Consider the following 17,635-nt stretch of genomic DNA (forward strand, 5'->3'; position numbering starts at 1 on the left):
TAGCTAGTGACAGAACCTTTGATGGCATGGCCCAACAAAAGGTAGTTCAGATGTCAATAAAACTTCTTTAGGATCATCTTCGTCGCATTTGTCTTCATTGCTCACTACCATGCAGATCATGTGTGAGAATCGCTTTGAAGCTAAGTGGGTGGAAGTCTACAGAAATGCAAAATCTTGCATTAGAGCAAGGTTTCCTCATGTTGCCATTATGGAAAGCGTGGCAGTGATCAGCTGCACTGCTGGAGACTGGCATTCTCCAGGTATTAAATGAACATCTCCAGGGCTGCCTGGTTTTTATAGGGGAGCCAGGGTGATGCCTAGTATCTCCATCTAATATCTACCAGAGCTGTTACTAGAACAATGTTAGTTCTTTTGCACATGCTAAGGGGGTTTAGGACTTGCCCCTTACAAAGAATTTTTTCTCCCCAGTCTTCTCCAATGCACAAAACAAAATCTCCTTGGAGATTTACTGGACAAGAGTTTTTTCTCCACACATTTGAGTTGCCCTGTGCAGCTAGAGTGGTTCAGAACTTTGCTCCTTTTTTGGATGAGAGCACATAAAAAAGGAGATGAGATGATAAAAGGTGGCAGCTTCCAAGACAAGTCTTATGCTCTGCAGTAAATGTCAAGAGGAAATTAGAAAAATATTTTAACCCCCTCCACCTTTGTAACTTATTGTGAACATAATGTTGTAGATGTGTAAGTGCTGGAGAATACCTTCACAGAAAAGGACCTTGGAGTCGTGGTTGATAAGAAGTTATCCATGGGACAGCAATGTGCCCTGGTGGCCAAAAAAGCCAATAGTATACTCAGGTGCATTAAGAGTGTGTCCAGCAGGTCAAGGGAGGTTTTCCTCCCTCTCTACTCAGCCCACAGCTAGACTACATCTGGAATATTTTGTACAGTTCTGGGATCCCCAGTTCAAAAAGGACAGGGAACTACTGAAGAAAGTTCAGTGGACAGCTATAAGTATGATTAAGGGCCTGGACCATCTCTCTTATGAGGAAAGACTGAGAGACATGGGGCTGTTTAGTCTGGAAAAGGGAAGGCACAGAGGGGACCTTATCAAGGTGTGCAAATATCTCAGGTACACAAATATGTCAGGAGGATGAAGCCAGTCTCTTTGCAGTGATACTCAGTGATAGGACAAGGGGAAATGGATGTAAACTCAGTTGCAGGAAATTCCATCTCTACATGGGAAAAATCTTTTTTACTGTGAGAGTGATGGGGCACTGGAGCAGGCTGCCCAGAGGGGTCTCTAGAGAACTTCAAAACCCACCTGGACTCATTCCTGTGTGACCTGCACTAAGTGGTCCTGCTTTGGAGGGAGGGTGGGACTCAATGATCTCTGGTGGTCCCTTCCAACCCCTAGCATTCTATGATTCTAAGAGAAAGTGGGAATTAATTTCTTTAATTGTTCCAGAAAAAACTTCAGAGAAGCTTGCACTAGATCTTATTTTACCTTTGACCAGTAAATTGTAAAGGAAATGTTTTTTAAAAGGTATGGAGAAAGATAGATTGCAAGTACTGCTGTACAAAAATCTGCGATCACTTGCTTTCTAACCACCATAGGTTTCTGCAAAAAGAAGAAAAAGAAAAAAAAAGAAAGGAAGAAAAGAGAAGAAAAGAAAAGGAAAGAGAAGAAAAGGAAAGGAAAGGAAAGGAAAGGAAAGGAAAGGAAAGGAAAGGAAAGGAAAGGAAAGGAAAGGAAAGGAAAGGAAAGGAAAGGAAAGGAAAGGAAAGGAAAGGAAAGGAAAGGAAAGGAAAGGAAAGGAAAGGAAAGGAAAGGAAAGGAAAGGAAAGGAAAGGAAAGGAAAGGAAAGGAAAAAAGAAAAAGGAGAAAGGAGGAGAAAAGAAGGCAAGGGAAGGGAAGGGAAGGGAAGGGAAGGGAAGGGAAGGGAAGGGAAGGGAAGGGAAGGGAAGGGAAGGGAAGGGAAGGGAAGGGAAGGGAAAAACAGAAAAGAAGTAGAAAAAAAGAGAAACAAACTATTTTCTATCACATAATTGTAAACCATTTGCTTGAATGCGTTAAAGAGCACTGTTAACTTTTCCCCATTCCAACACAGACGAACAAGCTTTTCTCTCTTCAAAACCATTGTACTATACTCAAGCAAAGAAAACATTGAAAAGCCAAGACATTTGTACAGCTTCACTATAACTGAAGAATAATTAGTATGTAGGTAAATACTAATTCTAGGGAGTGTGCTAATGCAATGTAAACTTGCATGACATCTGCATTTTGTAGTACAGATTTCATGTCAATGTCAAAGAAAGAATAATGCCTAACAATTAGAGTTTGTGATGCTGTCACTAGGAAAAAAGTGTTTCATTGCATGTCTACAGGGATCAACTTATGAGGCCATTTGGATGCAAGATTTGATGGCAAAACTATTTCACTGTATGCCTAGACCCTATGACTTTTGCATTACAATGCTCTTAGGGTGTTGGGGCATAAAGGTTTTACTACAATCATTCTGAAGCTAGTATGTCCAAATAGAATGGTCTCAGTGTAGCTTCTTTTCCTGATAGATTTTTTTAAAACCAGATAAAAAGAACGGAAAATCCAAAACCAATACTGAAGGTTGTTAAGTTTTGGGAAGAGAAATCCACTTTAGTAAAGCACATAAGCTCAAACTCTTCCATGTAGTAGTACCAGTTGGGTCATGAGACCACGGGATGCAATCCATGCAGTTGAGATGGAGAATCCTGATTTGCAAGACAGTCTGAATCTTCTGTTTTTGAGATATTTTTGTATTTCAACATAGGTAGCTCTACCACACCTAGAGCTCCTGGAGACAGTATCATACATATTATTGAAATCTTTCTCAGCTGTCAAATGTTGAATCATTTCTATCACCTACTTTAATGTTCTATTCATACAGGGTTAAAGTTAACTGATGGGGTCACATACCCTTTCAGAATATCTAATACATCTGTATTTACATTTTTAAAGAGAAAAGATGTGAAGTTAAAGTATGTATCATCCTTGCCTTAAAGTCTTCACTCTGCCCTGAGACTTAAGAGGCATACAGCTAATGGGAATGTACATATATATGCTGCAGCCACAGCACGTGTCTGACATACCATCCCCTTGGCAACCTCTTGTCTCATTTATCTTCTTGAATGCCCTGCTAACCTTCTCTGTGTTATAGGCAGCTGCTCTGATTGGCACAGATGTTAATTAAACTAGGTAGTAACAGTACACTGAAAAGGCAGCCCTTGGAGCTAAAAGAGATCCTAGTCCTCACCACCACCCCACTGCCATGCCCAGTTAGGTCTATAGTGCAAGGAGTGAAGCAAAATGATCTTATCCATGTTCCTGAGATTTATAACAGTCTATAACATACCTGGTGATGGCAGAAATAGGGACAGGACAAACATCAACTGCTGGCATGGGTAGTTCATTTGAAGGGTACTGGAAAGTGGGAGACATGGATGAAATGTTATTAATCACTAATCTTGACCTAAATTCACTTTCTGTTTTCACTGGCCATAGGTAACAATTTCTATTAACAATTAAAGTTAACAATTTTTCTACTTTTGAGCACTGCATCTCACCATGTTCCATGTTGGTCAAGTTGAGTATGAAAATTACTCAAATTTGGTATGACGATAAGGAGAGAATTAAAGCTATAAGAAATAGGCTAATGCAACTAATATTCTAGAGGGGTTTAAAGTATTTTTCTCCTGGAAATTTTCATAGTGACTTTCCTTGTTGAAGGAACTCACACCTATAAGGTGGTCAAAACTGTAAGAAAGCCAAGTCAGGAAGTTTCCTCTGAAAATCACATTGCCATTCTACTGTAACACCCATTCACAGAATGATGCAAGGATAGGATGAACTCCTAGGACAGTGATGAAACATGAACCTAGCTGGACATACTACTTTTAAAAGCAGCTTCAGTAAGCAGTAAGTTCCTGTCCAGTGCTCTGCTCTGTAGTATAGCACTGGCCTTCCTGCACCTACTTAAATGACTCTCTCTGCTGGGACATGTTGCATCCAACTGTGTTGCAGATACAACTCAAACCTTGAATTCTGAATATTCTGACTGCCCCAGAAAGTCAGTGAAGATTAAGTACTGCAAAAGAGTTACAGAAAACAGGTGTGTCAGTTTAAGAGTGATCACTAAACTTCAAGCATTCATGGTAGAGGTAAAAGAAAAACTGATTCTTGTGTGTGATGTATTGTATAGTCACAAAGATTTTTTCAGAACTGAGAAAATTTGAGGATTGTGCATTTCAGTGAAAGTCATTTTATATGAGACAGGGAATGTATTTGATATAATTTTCAATAACTACTTTAGATTCACTGGTTTCCAGATAGGGTTAAAAATAAGATCAGAAATTGGCCTGTTGACATTTAAGTAGGCACTCCATGTTTGAGAGTGTCTCCAACAGACTTTTCTACAATCGTGGCTATGTACTGCCTTGTGAGCAATGAACAAATATTCTCTGTACTAGCAGGTATGAAATTACCTGCTGACAGCTCTGCAGCTGCTAGTCAGCCTTCCTTCTCATCAGTCCTCTCACTCAGTTCTGTGGGGCATCTCAGCTCCAGAAGTGCCCTCTTTCCCATGATGTGCAACATGAACGTTTAAACTGTTAAAGGTCTCAGAGGACGTAACCAGACTCAAGTAGTTATTCCTCTCCCCAGCCAGCATGCTGCTTAAGAACTTTATGCTCTGTTTGCCTTAATCCTTCTTGCTGGTGCAGTTAGATGTGGCATGTTTCCCCTTGCCTTTTCCTACCAGTTGTAATTTTAAATACATAACAATATGATCCAGTTATATTGTAGCAGTGTACTCTCTGCTGCACACAGAGGAGGCAAAAGCTCCTCTAAAACTCCCTGTCTTTTTGAATTACAGGAATGATATGGTTAGTCTCACATACCCTGTGCCAACCTCATACAAACTAAACTTCCATCAATATAGAAAAAATAGTGCTGCCATTAAGATATTTAAAATCAGGTCTTTGGTTTCATGTGCCACTGAAGAGCCTGGTCTTGAAGTGAAAACATTATATACGTAGAATTGAATATCAGATTCTTCTGCCTCCAAAAAGTAATTAAAACCCCCTCCTTCTACCCACCTGAAACACTGCTTTGCCAAGATATTTATGATCAATAACCATGCTCATATACTATTACTCTCATTTGAGCTATCACCATACACTTTCTGTAATTGCTGAGTTTCTGTTCAGTTTAATTTCATGGTTTCACATTCTGCAAACTGAATGCAGAAGAGGAAAGGAAGACATTGTCTAGGAGCTGAAATGAACAATGAAGCCCAGTCAGTACATATCAGAACTTCATAATTAATACATTTCAGCTGAAGGTACAAAGTGCTTAAATCACTTCTCTCTATTTAGTTGCCAGAAAAATCTCAATGTTCTTATATAGAATATAATATATATGCATATCTATATACTTTTATTTTCCTGAGTGGGTTCCAAAACCAGATCATCAGCTCTAAGAAGTACTTGTTAATAACACCACCATATGACAGCATTTGGTTGAAATATCTGCATGCCATATAGTTCAGAGTACCTTTTTTTCCAGGCAACAGCTAAAATTTTGCCATGGTATTAGAAAATTTTAATCATTGTTAAAAGGTTCCCTAATGACTATAATAAAGGACAATATTTAATTGATGTCAGCAACTAGCAGTTGACTTATGCGGTACTGCTTTTTAATCTTCTGGTTTGCTATATTATTCTTATATATATTTGCTTCAACTCTTAGGGCAAAACCTTCTGGTGCAGCTTGGCTGTGACTTAATAGGTTTGCTTACTGTGATAAAGAATCTTAGAATCACAAAATGGTAGGGGTTGGAAGTGACCTCTGGGGATCATCTAGTTCACCATCCCTGCTAAAACAGGTTTGCCTAGATCAGGTTGTAGAGGAATGTAGCTAGGAGGGTTTTGAAAGAAGTGACTATGATGATCTACCAGGACATCCTGGAAAACTACAATGAGAAGAGTAGAAAGACTTGGAAAAACTGCAAAAAAATAGAACCAGGTAAGCTATTTGTTTCCTGAATACACCCACATCACACAAAAAATGAGATGTGGCTGGGGTTCTGATATAGTTACATTTCTGATTTACTGTATGACTTCAGGCAACTCATTCATCCTTTTTGTGACTTTGTTTCTGCATCTGCATTACAGAAATAATAATTGCATATTCTGCTTCACACTGTTCTTCTGAAACTTATTCAGCGTTATCAATATGCTATGCTTCACGAAACAGTGGAATTATTACAACAAATATGGCACTCTAGAAAGAGTATGGCAGGTAAATTCAGAACCAGTTCTTTTAGCAGTTCTTATTTCTGCCCCCACAAACCTAGCCATCTATCCGATAGAAAAAGCTCTTAAAAGAGTTGTATTATCAGTGAAAGGCTGTAGCATCAAAGCCCCAGGGTTACTCTGGCCTCTAAATGGTATTGCAAGAACATAAAGGTGAAACAGATGCATGGCTTGAGCAACCCTCATTAACTACAGAAAAGAGAATTAACAGTTTGGAAGAGAGTCTATTGCAGTCACTGTCTCCCGTGGCTGGGCCAGTAGTTGCACAGCAGAGCACAGCCCATTTAAAATTACTCTGCCCTCTCACCTTACTCTTTGCAAATGCTGAAATGCTCTTAGTTTTGATTACTTCATTGCTTCCCCTGGTTTAAACCATGTTTGGAGCCATGTCTTACATGTGGAGAGGACTTAAGCATGAAGGTTTCCTACCCATAAGTTCAGTAGTTTCTTGCAGCTCATTAGCAGACCTCCCAGGTCCTTGCAGAGACTAGGAGACTGCAAATTAACAGGAGCGATTAATTAATCACACATAAGCTGCTGGACTCAATCTGAGGGAATGGACAAGATGACAACCCACGAGGTCAGAATGAAGCTTTAATGAACCTTTGTGGCCTCAAACCCTGTGACTATTCAATTAGGCATGAGACCTTACTGTGTGCCAAAAGGCCTCTCGCCACGGCCTCCGGTTCCATAGCTCAGCACTGCTCTGCACAGCACTTCGTGCCAAGCCACAGACCTTGCCCTGGAAGTCTGGGCTTTCGTTAAACGCCAGGCAGTTGGGCTGCTCCAGATCTCAACCCTGAAACGAGGGCAAGCAAGTGACAACCCAGCACAACTCCAGCCGCTCTTCACTTCAGTCTTGCCTTTAAGGGCATTTTGTTTTGTCGTCTTAAATTACAGTAAAATTGCAGTGGCTGGGTAAACCCAAAGGCCTGTGTTGTTCTTCACTGGCTTCTACCATTCACAGTTTTCTCTCATTGAATCTCACGCTCACCTATGGTTATAAAAAGTGCTTAAACACTAACACATTTGCATGAAAGTTTTTTTTTTTTTTTAAAAAAAAAGCTAATTTTTAAGCATGTGCTTGCTCTTCAACCTGCCTCACAAGTCTCCTTCAAAATGATGCCTTATTAAGAAGTGATTAATTTTCCATGAGAAGATGCTAACACCAGGGCAGTGCAAAAACAAATATCAGAAAAGAGCAAGCAAAAGGGAATGTGTCACATACTGACTACAGGGAAACAGTGCAAAACATCTAATCACGGCAGTGCCAGGAAACTTGAACCTGTCCAAAAGGATCCAGTGCTCTCAATGTTTAATTGCTGTTGATGGCTGCTGGTCAGTCATGCATGACAATGTGTGTGTCACGCTGCTTCCTGCCTATGTTCATTCCTGTCAGCCTTCACTCCAGGTGATGAGTACTGCTTCTCTGACCAGGGGAGAGAGAGAATAATAATAAAAAAAGAGCCCTCATGGACACAAAGCAACATGTACCCAAATAACCCGAGCCACAGGAACAGGGCACCAAAAATAGACAGCGAAGGCCAGCTTTTATCAACCTCTCTACCCCTCTTAATTTATGCTTATAAATAAATAAATAAATAAAGGCTTAGCATCTGCGACCGACAGTATTCCAACTGGCAAGACTCAAGTCTCTTGTTTGCTTGATTATATGTTTGAACACATGCTTGGGGCTGCACGGAGCAATTTGAATTACAATCGGGTAGCAAGGAACATTATCGTTTTAGGTGAACTGGAGCTTTAAAGACCTCCTCCTTGAGCTAATAAGAAAGAGATAGTGGGAAATGTAGGAGATGCGACTTAAAATGTCTAGAAATTGTGTAACAGCTTTCCACTGTTTTCTTAAAATGACTGTTTAATGGTTTATGTATCTGGGCCCAGATTCAGCAAAGCACTTAAGCATGCATTTAACTTTAAGTATGTGAATGATCTCATCCTTATTCAGCAAAACCCTTAAATAAATGCTTAATTTTAAGTCAATGCTTAGCTGCTTTGCTGTAGCAGGGCCTCATCACACACTTCTGCATCTTGTGACATATCTGCATCCTGTGTTATATCTGCAACACAATTAGGAGTGTTCCTTTTTAATCTCCCCCATCACTGTCTTCTTTTCAAAACAAGATCATTATTTCCCCATTGTTTAACTTCATTTTGCTTCAGGCAAAACCAATACCAGAGAGTTGATACATTCCTTAAACATTCAGAACACATCTGCTCATTCACATTCCACTTCAGATACACCTGCAGTTGAAGTTCAGGGGAGTCCTACCACTGTCTTCAGTGGTAGCCAGGTGAGGCTCTCAGTCAGTACTGCCCTCTGAATTTGTTGCAGTAATACATGAACTGAGTTGTGCAAGAATTGGAAAGTCAGTGCAGCAGAGAGATTTTCCTACAACAAAAGCACAGTAACAAGGCTTTAGCTGTTTCAGGGTTGATATGACTTCATCTGCAGTCAGGAAACTTTAAGGAAGGAACTAAGGCATCATTTCTGGACCACTGCATTTTCAGCAATTAGGACATGGAGTATGACTTTAGTCTTGATGATGTAATTGTACTACAGTCATTTTGTTATGCTGCCAGTGTACTGCCTTCATTCATCTCTCCAAGAAGTTGGAAATGAAGGTAGAATACAAAGCAGGGAAAAGAGATTGTTTCACACAAAATTTTTGGCTCATTTGAAGATGTTCCTCTTGCAGTTATCACACTTTCACCCCTCTGTATACAGACACATCCCAGTGAGAGTCAGGAAGGCAGGTCAGTTTCACTGATGTTAAGGATGACAGTAAGAATGATGTTTAACTGATAAATGTTGTCGGGGGTGGGGGTGTGGGGAGAAGGTTGGGTGCGGTTAGTCTACTTTATGTTTCTGAATCAGCTTCTGCTAGCTTTAGTATTTGGAACAACTTTACTTCCTCTTACATCACTGAAGAGAATCTGTGGGTTTAAAAATTATTGTTGTCACTACTGCTGCTAAGGAGATGATATAGACTAAGTAATGGGTGCACAAGGAAAAATGACTCTACTTGATTTATGTCATTTAACATACATGCTCATTCTTTTTTAGCACAGACTGAAAATCAGTAGTACAATAACTCTGTAAAGACGTCCTGAGGTACGTTCAAGTGTCGCATTATCTATGTTTGGGAGTACCATGGAAGGAAAACAAAATCATAAATAAGTTGGTTTGCAAGAACAGAACTAATGATGCCTTGTTTCCTACTGCTCTGTCTCTCATAATTAATTGTGAACTACACATGAAGCTTTTCCCATGGGTGGGGTACATATGGTCCATCTCTCACACTCCTTAAGAGATATATATAGATATAGATATAGATATATATACACTGTGTGGATTGTTCATGGTTAATAATGCATGAACTCACTCTACAGTCTTGTTGTTAGGCAGGGTCCTTATTGGATGTCTTTTCTTCACCATCCTCCTCCAACCATCCTTCCACATGAAGCAGAGGATTCTTTAATTTTTTTTTTTTTTTAATCTTAAAAATTTCTGTTCTGTCAAATTTGTTCTCAAATCTTCAAAGATATTAAAACTTCATTAGGTTAAAATACAGACATGCATATACACAAACATGCAAACTGTGTGATTGAATAAGCCTTTCCTCTTTATGACAGGTGACTCAAAGCTATATACCATACCAGTAGGCATTTATCTTCATTACATTTAAAAAGCAAGAGACTAGTATTTAATACTTAACCCTTTTTAGGCATCTACTGCTAATAAAAAAGAAGTCATTAAAACTCATGAGAACTCCAATATGGATAAGCCAAATGTGCTCACAAAGGGCTGACAACCTCATTGCTAGTGAGGGAACATAACATGGAAGTTTAGTCTACGAAGTTCAGGTTTTGTGGATTCTGAAGGATGGCTCAGACCACAGTGGTGTACATGCTCACACTGAAGAACTTTTTTGTACATGTGTCCTTTTCTTTCTCTTCCACAGGGATATTAATGATTTAAAGCATTGTAAGCATTGTTCCTAGTTATGGTAATTTTCAGAAAATGAGGACTGTGAAAACAGGATTATCAAAACCACTGGAAACTTAGAAACAATTTTGAAGTTCTGGCTATGTAATGAGTGTGTGTAGAGAAGGATGCAGTGAATTGCTTGGAAGTTGTCCCTGAGTAAGATAGCCAAAATTCTCATGCAGAATTAATAAGCAGCCTTTCTTCTCATTCTAAGTGCAACCAAAGCCCAAATGCTGGAATAAATGCGTTTGGTATACAGGCAGAATTTTCATAAATCAGCCATGCTTATCCATATCCTTCGTACTTTGTAACCATTAGCCATACACTCTGTTGAACATAATGTTTCCTAAGTTCCCAGGTGGATTCAGTATTAATCAGAATTCTGTGATTCTACTGTCAAGTTTAAATTACAGGTCTGACCACAAACTCATTAGAAAATGTATTGCTCTATTCTCTGCTTTGCCTCTTTTATTTTTACCAAAAAAATTGCTGCTTGCTCATTCAAAAGACTGATCTCTATGATGTGGCAGAGTGCCAAATTTATTCTAGGATGTGTTGAAAAAAAGGAAATATCTTTTAATACATAACTCTAATGTAAATTGGATGTTTGATGTTACATATTTATAACAATTATGTTCCACTTTTATTTATTTATATACATTTTATGTAAAGGCTGAAAGCTTGATTCTCTTAAATGCCAGGGGGCAAGTATAATCTGTCCAGAGGAAAGCACAGTATGGCCAGACAAAACGATAGCTCTCTCACACTGCTCTGTCATTGCAACTAAGCCCTGACATGAAAGCCTTAAGGGTGTGGTAAAAAGGACTGCCCTCCAGTGTGCTGAAAGGAAACTTCAGCATCCTTGTTCATTCGGTTTTTGTATAAAAACTGACAGATGTGTCAAAGGTGTGATAGTTTCATGAATAAGTAATAAGTCCTGACAAGTTGGACCTTCTCATTCCTTTCAGCCTAAGGTGAGGAAGGAGCCTGGGGTAATAGTGGGGGCAACTGAAAAACCCTGGACGGGACTTGCAGGATGGCTCGCCTTGTTCGTCTCTGCTCCTGCTGGTACAAAATGGATTTGATGACAAATCTGATCAAATTCATCCCTGGTGTAATTTCAGAGAGGTCAGTGATGTTACACCAGGGAAAGCATTGGTCCTTGGTGTTTATTTAGGGAAGACGACAGAGGCTTTAGAATAAGAGCAGTGCACTGAGCCATAAACTTTCTTATCTTCAGCAGAGTGGTATGGGTACTTCACAAGAAGGGCAGTGGTTGTTAGAATAATGTACAAATACTATGTCAAAACCTGTGTTTCAGCATGGCTCACAGAGGCAGGAAAGTGCAATGAAGGCACTCAGCCACTGCGACCCTTAGATGTTGTGCCTAACACTTGCTGGATCCACCTGAAATCTCTTTCCAAACAAAACCAAACCAAGATTCTTCTCTTTCTAAGGGGATATGTGGGTCATAAGATTGATTTACATCCAAGTGGCATAGGAAAGCTTTTATTTAAAACACGTACACTTGCAAAGAACACCAGTGCAACGAGAAACAAAAGTGAGATGTTTTGGAAAGCAGAAATTCCACGTGGAAGGGAATATATCCCAACAGGAAAGCAAGAAGTATTTCTAGATTTTTATCAGTAAATACTTATGCCCTCAGTATGCGATTTTCATAAAAACGTATCATCAGAAGGAAATAAACCAGTATGGAAAGGGAAACAGCTGAGATACTTAAGAACATGATTAGCTCTCAAAGCTGAAAAAAACAAAAACGTTTGGGAAATTATAATGCTACTTAGTAGAATCAATTATCTATATATTTTTCCAGTCAGAAATGCAATAAATCAGGAAAATCTAATATAACATTCCAGATAATGTGGAGAAGAAGCAAAGAATATCAGGTTAACATATTGTTATTATACATGCAGTGTAGGCCAAATAGACAAAGGATATAGTATAGAGAAATGGAAAAGGATATAGTATAAGCTATGTCCTGTGCAATGGTAGGCAAATGGCATTGACTTTGGAGGTGATCAATAGAAGGAAGACACACAACCTCAGGGACAGAGGAAAACAGGGCTATGCAGAAAATAAAAATTGCAGAAGCTTGATGGGGGGACTGCAGTGAAGGACATCTCTGGAAGAAGTCAAGGGAAGGTCAGAGGCAAGAGCCAGACATAATCAGGAAAAACATGGAATCCATTTTCTTGAAAGCTAGGTAGCTGGAAATGGGGGATGGCAAGGATGTGGGCATACAGAATAGATGTCATGGGGCACAGAGGTCTACAATACCCCTCAATGAAGCCAGATAAGTGCTGGCACTTGGGTTTGGGCTGGGGGTAACATTCTGTTCCACATTTTTTCCAGACTGGTTCTAACTACTGTCCCCTACCTCTTTCTCTATGTTTTAAAGTGTTTCAGTGCTGTCTTCCCTTATTGTGCTTTTTTTTTTTTTTTTCCTCCTAGGGCCTGAAATGTGATGCTTGCTATGAACACTGTCTTCTTTTGACATTTTCACTCCCTGATAATGCTGCAAGCTAGCCTTGAATTTTAAAGAGTGGCATGCATGCACACACTCAAGCACTCCCACTCTGAGGCTGTCATTCTCATCAAACATCTGGAAGTCTGTTTGCCAGAGTGCTGCCGCCAAATGCTACTGCCTCATCCAGGCAGAATTGTGCTTCCCCTACAGGGTAAGCAAGAAGAGCTTGAGAGCAGATTTACAGCTGTTGTTGTGGCAGCACTGAAGTCTCATGCTGCAGCTCAGAGCTCCTTGTTTACGGTTTTAGCCCTCAGAGGAGTTTGGTTAGAGAACAGATTGGATGTGGACATCCAAAGCCTTCTTGCAGCCTGAAGAATCCTTCTTTTTCCTTTTGTTTTTAACTTCATTGCTACCCAGCCCTTCATAACTCTGGCCAAACACCGTTGGCTGTAATTCCCTCAGACACTGAAGATAGCATCAGTCTTTGTACTGAGACCTTGTCCGCGTTAAATGCCACAAAATTTCATATTTTGAGTCCAGGGGAAGAAGAGATGGAGAATCAGACTTCAAGGCATTTAAGTACTGAAATACTATCACTTTTCTTAAGGACTCCCGGACCTGAAGGAAATACTGTCTACTGTTGGCAGGACACATGAAACTAGTAACTAATATTGTCTGGTCTTAGCTCAGGTTGTAAGAATAAATCCTGTTCCCCTGCACTCCTCCTGACAAAAAATTCATTGGGGAAATGGGGGTGGGTGTTGACAAGGAGGCATTAAAGCTCTGAGGTGGAGGAATGAGGAAAGATACGTGAGAAGAGAGAAAAGCTGACTTTATTCAGTCCAAGAAGATGTTTCTATTTGGTTCTGGAGAGTGAGTGGAAAAGCAGACAATGCACCATGGGAAATGAAAGGAACCAAGGCAAAATAAAAACAAGCCACCTGCAGAGGCAGAGAAGAACAATAAATTGAAAGTAAAAAACCTTTCAGGAACTCCCCACATCAGTATCAATGCCCAGGAATACCAATGCAAACCTCAGACACAGCTGTTACCTTCATAACCTAAATAACTTAATAGCAAATTTACATCCTGGCTAAGATAATCAGCACGCTGGTACACAGATCAGAAATACCTGATTTCTAAAGGATTTTCCCCCAAAAGAGCAAAGCTTGCACACCAGGACACAGTGAAGCATTTGATAGCACAGCATGGAACGGGGAACGGACTATTCTGCCCCTATTAGGACAGCTGGAAGTTACAGTAAATGGGCTATTGAGAACGATGGGTTGGAGCCAATGGAAAGGCAACTTCCAAATATTTCAATTTAAAGGTCTCTCAGCTATGGAAAATTATTACCATGGGGCTTTGTTTCAGGTCAGGGCACTAGGGAAAGGGCATTTAGAAAGCATGGCAGTCCATTTAGCAAACATCCCTCAGCCACAGCCACAGACTCCTTCATCAAGTGCTTGGCTGTGTGTGCATGTAATCTTCATCCAACTTGTAGGAAAAACACTGCTAAAAGACAAAGACTTTTTAGTGATGTTTGAATGGAAAAGCTCCACACAGCATCTTCTCATAAGAAAAAAGTTCAGAATAAGGAGGAGCTATTAGTAACTGCTGTGTTGTTCTATGGTGGTAGGCCAGCCGTTCTGTCATACTACTGAGAACTATAGTGCCTCTAGTCTTGATGATGGATAAAATGAAACACATTACATTAACAGTATTATCTTAACTGCTGAACAGATAGAATAAAATGAAGGCATTTAGACTCTTTTTCTCCAAAGGCTTATGAACAGCTTCAGTATTCCAGTTATGTTTTTCTTTTTAAGGAAAAGTCGTCACACAGAAAACCCTAAGGAGGGTGAAATAACACAAACTACTTCAGTACTTCATTTGAATTTGGTCAATCTCGTGATCTGCCTTGGCAACCAACATCTAAACAAAATAGGGCTGAAGTTATGGCTTTTGTAAGGCCCCACAAAAAATGCAACTCTGATTATGGCTCATTATGGTTCACATAAATGTAGGCATCTTTTCAAAGAAGGCTGAATAACTCACTGCAGGGATAGGGAACCACTGACACAGAGATAAGGTACTACTGTACTTGTGACATACTTCATGTATTTGAAAGGGTCCAAAGTAAAACCCAGTAAAAAGTGGCAAAGGGAAACATTACATTTTGGGTTTTTAAAGCTTGCCCACCACTGTTTATTTGTGCTCTTACAAAGAGTAGAAGGAGTGAGGTCAGAAAACAGTGAGCTAAGGGTTAATGGACAGATTCAGCAGCAATTTACTTTTGTTGTCCTGCATCATCCTGCATTTTATGCCTTCCTTTCTAATAATGCAGAGCCCCTGTCATCTATGTCCTGTCTCAAGTCTCACATGTGTCTCTGTGCCTGGAGATTCAGGGTAGTGGTCCAGGTGTCAACATGCCATCTCCTTTTAAGCTCTGGAGTGAATCACTTTGGATGCTTGATTACCCAAGAGCAGAGAGACTTATACGGGAATTAGTTGCCCTCAGCAGATGATCAGCTTATTCTACAAGTCTTATAATTTTATCTTGCTTGGGAAGAACAGGATTTAGGGGGAGTCTGAGTCATTCTAATAGAACAGATAATTGTGCCTGTTTTATAATTGTGAGAGTAGGCTTGTTATATTCATTAGCTATCTCAGTTGGCAGAAGCACTGTTTATAAAGAAGTTTGAAGACTACCTGAGTCGGCTTAGGCTTTTGAACACAAAAGAACAGAATTCTGAGGTACTAAAGAATTAATGGTTTATTTCCCAGTCTTCTTCCTACATATCAAATGTGTCCTGTTGTAGTGTGTGAATATAGCATGTATAAAGTATAGCTCTCCTGGGAAAGAAAGCAATGAAGACTTACCAGCACATTGGTTCAGAGGTTCAGCAGCCAGGGATGTAGAGGAAAGTTTGGTCAAGCGTAATAAATCAAATCTGCAAATATATGAAGTAGTCAAAAGAGGATTTAAGAAAAATAATTCAAAAAATTCATTTATGTCCCCAGAGTAAGCTTTGGGGAGTAAATCAAATAGGGTGATGAATAGTTTCATTCCCCAAATCAAATGGATGTACATTAACCCACCTTTTAGATATTCCATGTAGGCAGAAATGTAGTGGGTTCAAAGACATGAGTAGATTAGGAAGATCTTTATTTGCATCTTTCAGTGGTTCTTCTACTGTTATTTCTTTGTTACCTGGAGAGCACAAAAGTCTCATTCAATCCTTATGAAAAAAAGATTTCATACAATTTAGACAATGGTGATTTGTGTCTGTTGCACCTTACATGGACATCTGTCTGCTACATTTTTAGATATCCTCCCATGCTGTCATAAAATGATACAATTACAGCAGAAGCAGGGTGTAGATTCAACACTTGCAGGTTAGAATTCTCTGTCCTCCTTCTCTTTTACAAATTTTTTTCTCCTAAAGTGACATTTTAAGAGGACTCCACCACTTACTTTCTCTACTTTTTTTTCCAGTCTAGCCAGCCTTATTATTTTATGTGTTTATGTGTTAAGGTGGTGACAGTTGATCTGTTTTTTATTATATTTGCTTTTCTTCTTTTGAACACACTTCATCCACTTTGGCCAAAGTAAGACATCAAGAAAAAAAAACCAAACAACCCAAAACCTAAAACCAAAGCCACCAAACAAAAATAGTAAGAAAAAGAAGAAAGAGATTGAATGCAATAATGCTTTTAATCAGCTTTGTTCTAATTTCAGCTTGCTCAGCAGTTTCTGATACGCAAAAGAAGTGTCCTTCATACTGATTTAATGAAAATGGTCATTTTGCTGAGAGTGTGTGTATGTATCATTCAGTCAAGATCTGAACATGCCCAACTGAGTTTTTTGGAGCTCAGTATGCCCTCTGGTTTGTTTCCTACTGTTTTTAAAATTATAGCAACTAAATGAGGTACTTTTGCCAATTCAAACATTATTCATTTTTTCCTCACTTGTTTCAGCTTTATGTTACTTAATGCATTTCTCTGAAAATATTTCTTTTTCTCTCTCTCTTCAGCCTGTACCCACACTTATTAATCCAATATATCATACAAACTGGTCTGCTTTCAATCTCCCCTTTTGTCAGCCACTATACAGTGGAAGGCAGTGATTTGTAGGCTTGGAGGAGCAGAGACAATACATGCCTGGGTCACTAGTAATTAAAGAATGTCAGTGGTCAAGAAGGAGAAAATTCAGCTCAACCCAAACTGAAGCATTTAGATATTTTACTGCTGCATTCTTTTAGGCTTCTCTCAGCTTATAAATATTAATTTAAAGACTACCAACAAGGACAGTAAACGGATTTAGGCATAAAACTTCCTGTCAGCAATGATTTGTAACCAATAAAATGAGAGCTGGATAGAGAAAGCCTGCTTGACTAAGTTTATGATAGACAGTGAAAGACTGCCATCAAAATAAAAAGGTTTTCACTATGTAGCCTGTTGTATGTGATCTTCTATCCTAACAAGCATCATACTGGTACTATATTGTTTTCCTCCCATAAGCACATTTGACTCACTAAAGGAAGGTCTGGAGCAAGACCAACACAGGCAGTGAGCTCTGCACAGTCATCATCATGGGAAGGGAACTTTTATACCAGTGGCACCTTGCAGTGAATTCTGATAGAAAATGTTGACAAAAAGTCACCCCTTTCAGTCCTAATGCCCAGTTTGAAAATAGAAAATAAACCAGTAGGCCCTGGATGCCCTTAAAATGTGACTACATTAATTACCTTCTCCTGGTCTCCTTTCTGTAATCAGAGCAGGATACATTCACTCTAAGCTATAATCCATTTCATTCTGTGATAGATAAA

This window comes from Indicator indicator, chromosome 2, assembly GCF_027791375.1.
Source record: "Indicator indicator isolate 239-I01 chromosome 2, UM_Iind_1.1, whole genome shotgun sequence".
Classification (NCBI taxonomy): Eukaryota; Metazoa; Chordata; class Aves; order Piciformes; family Indicatoridae; genus Indicator; species Indicator indicator.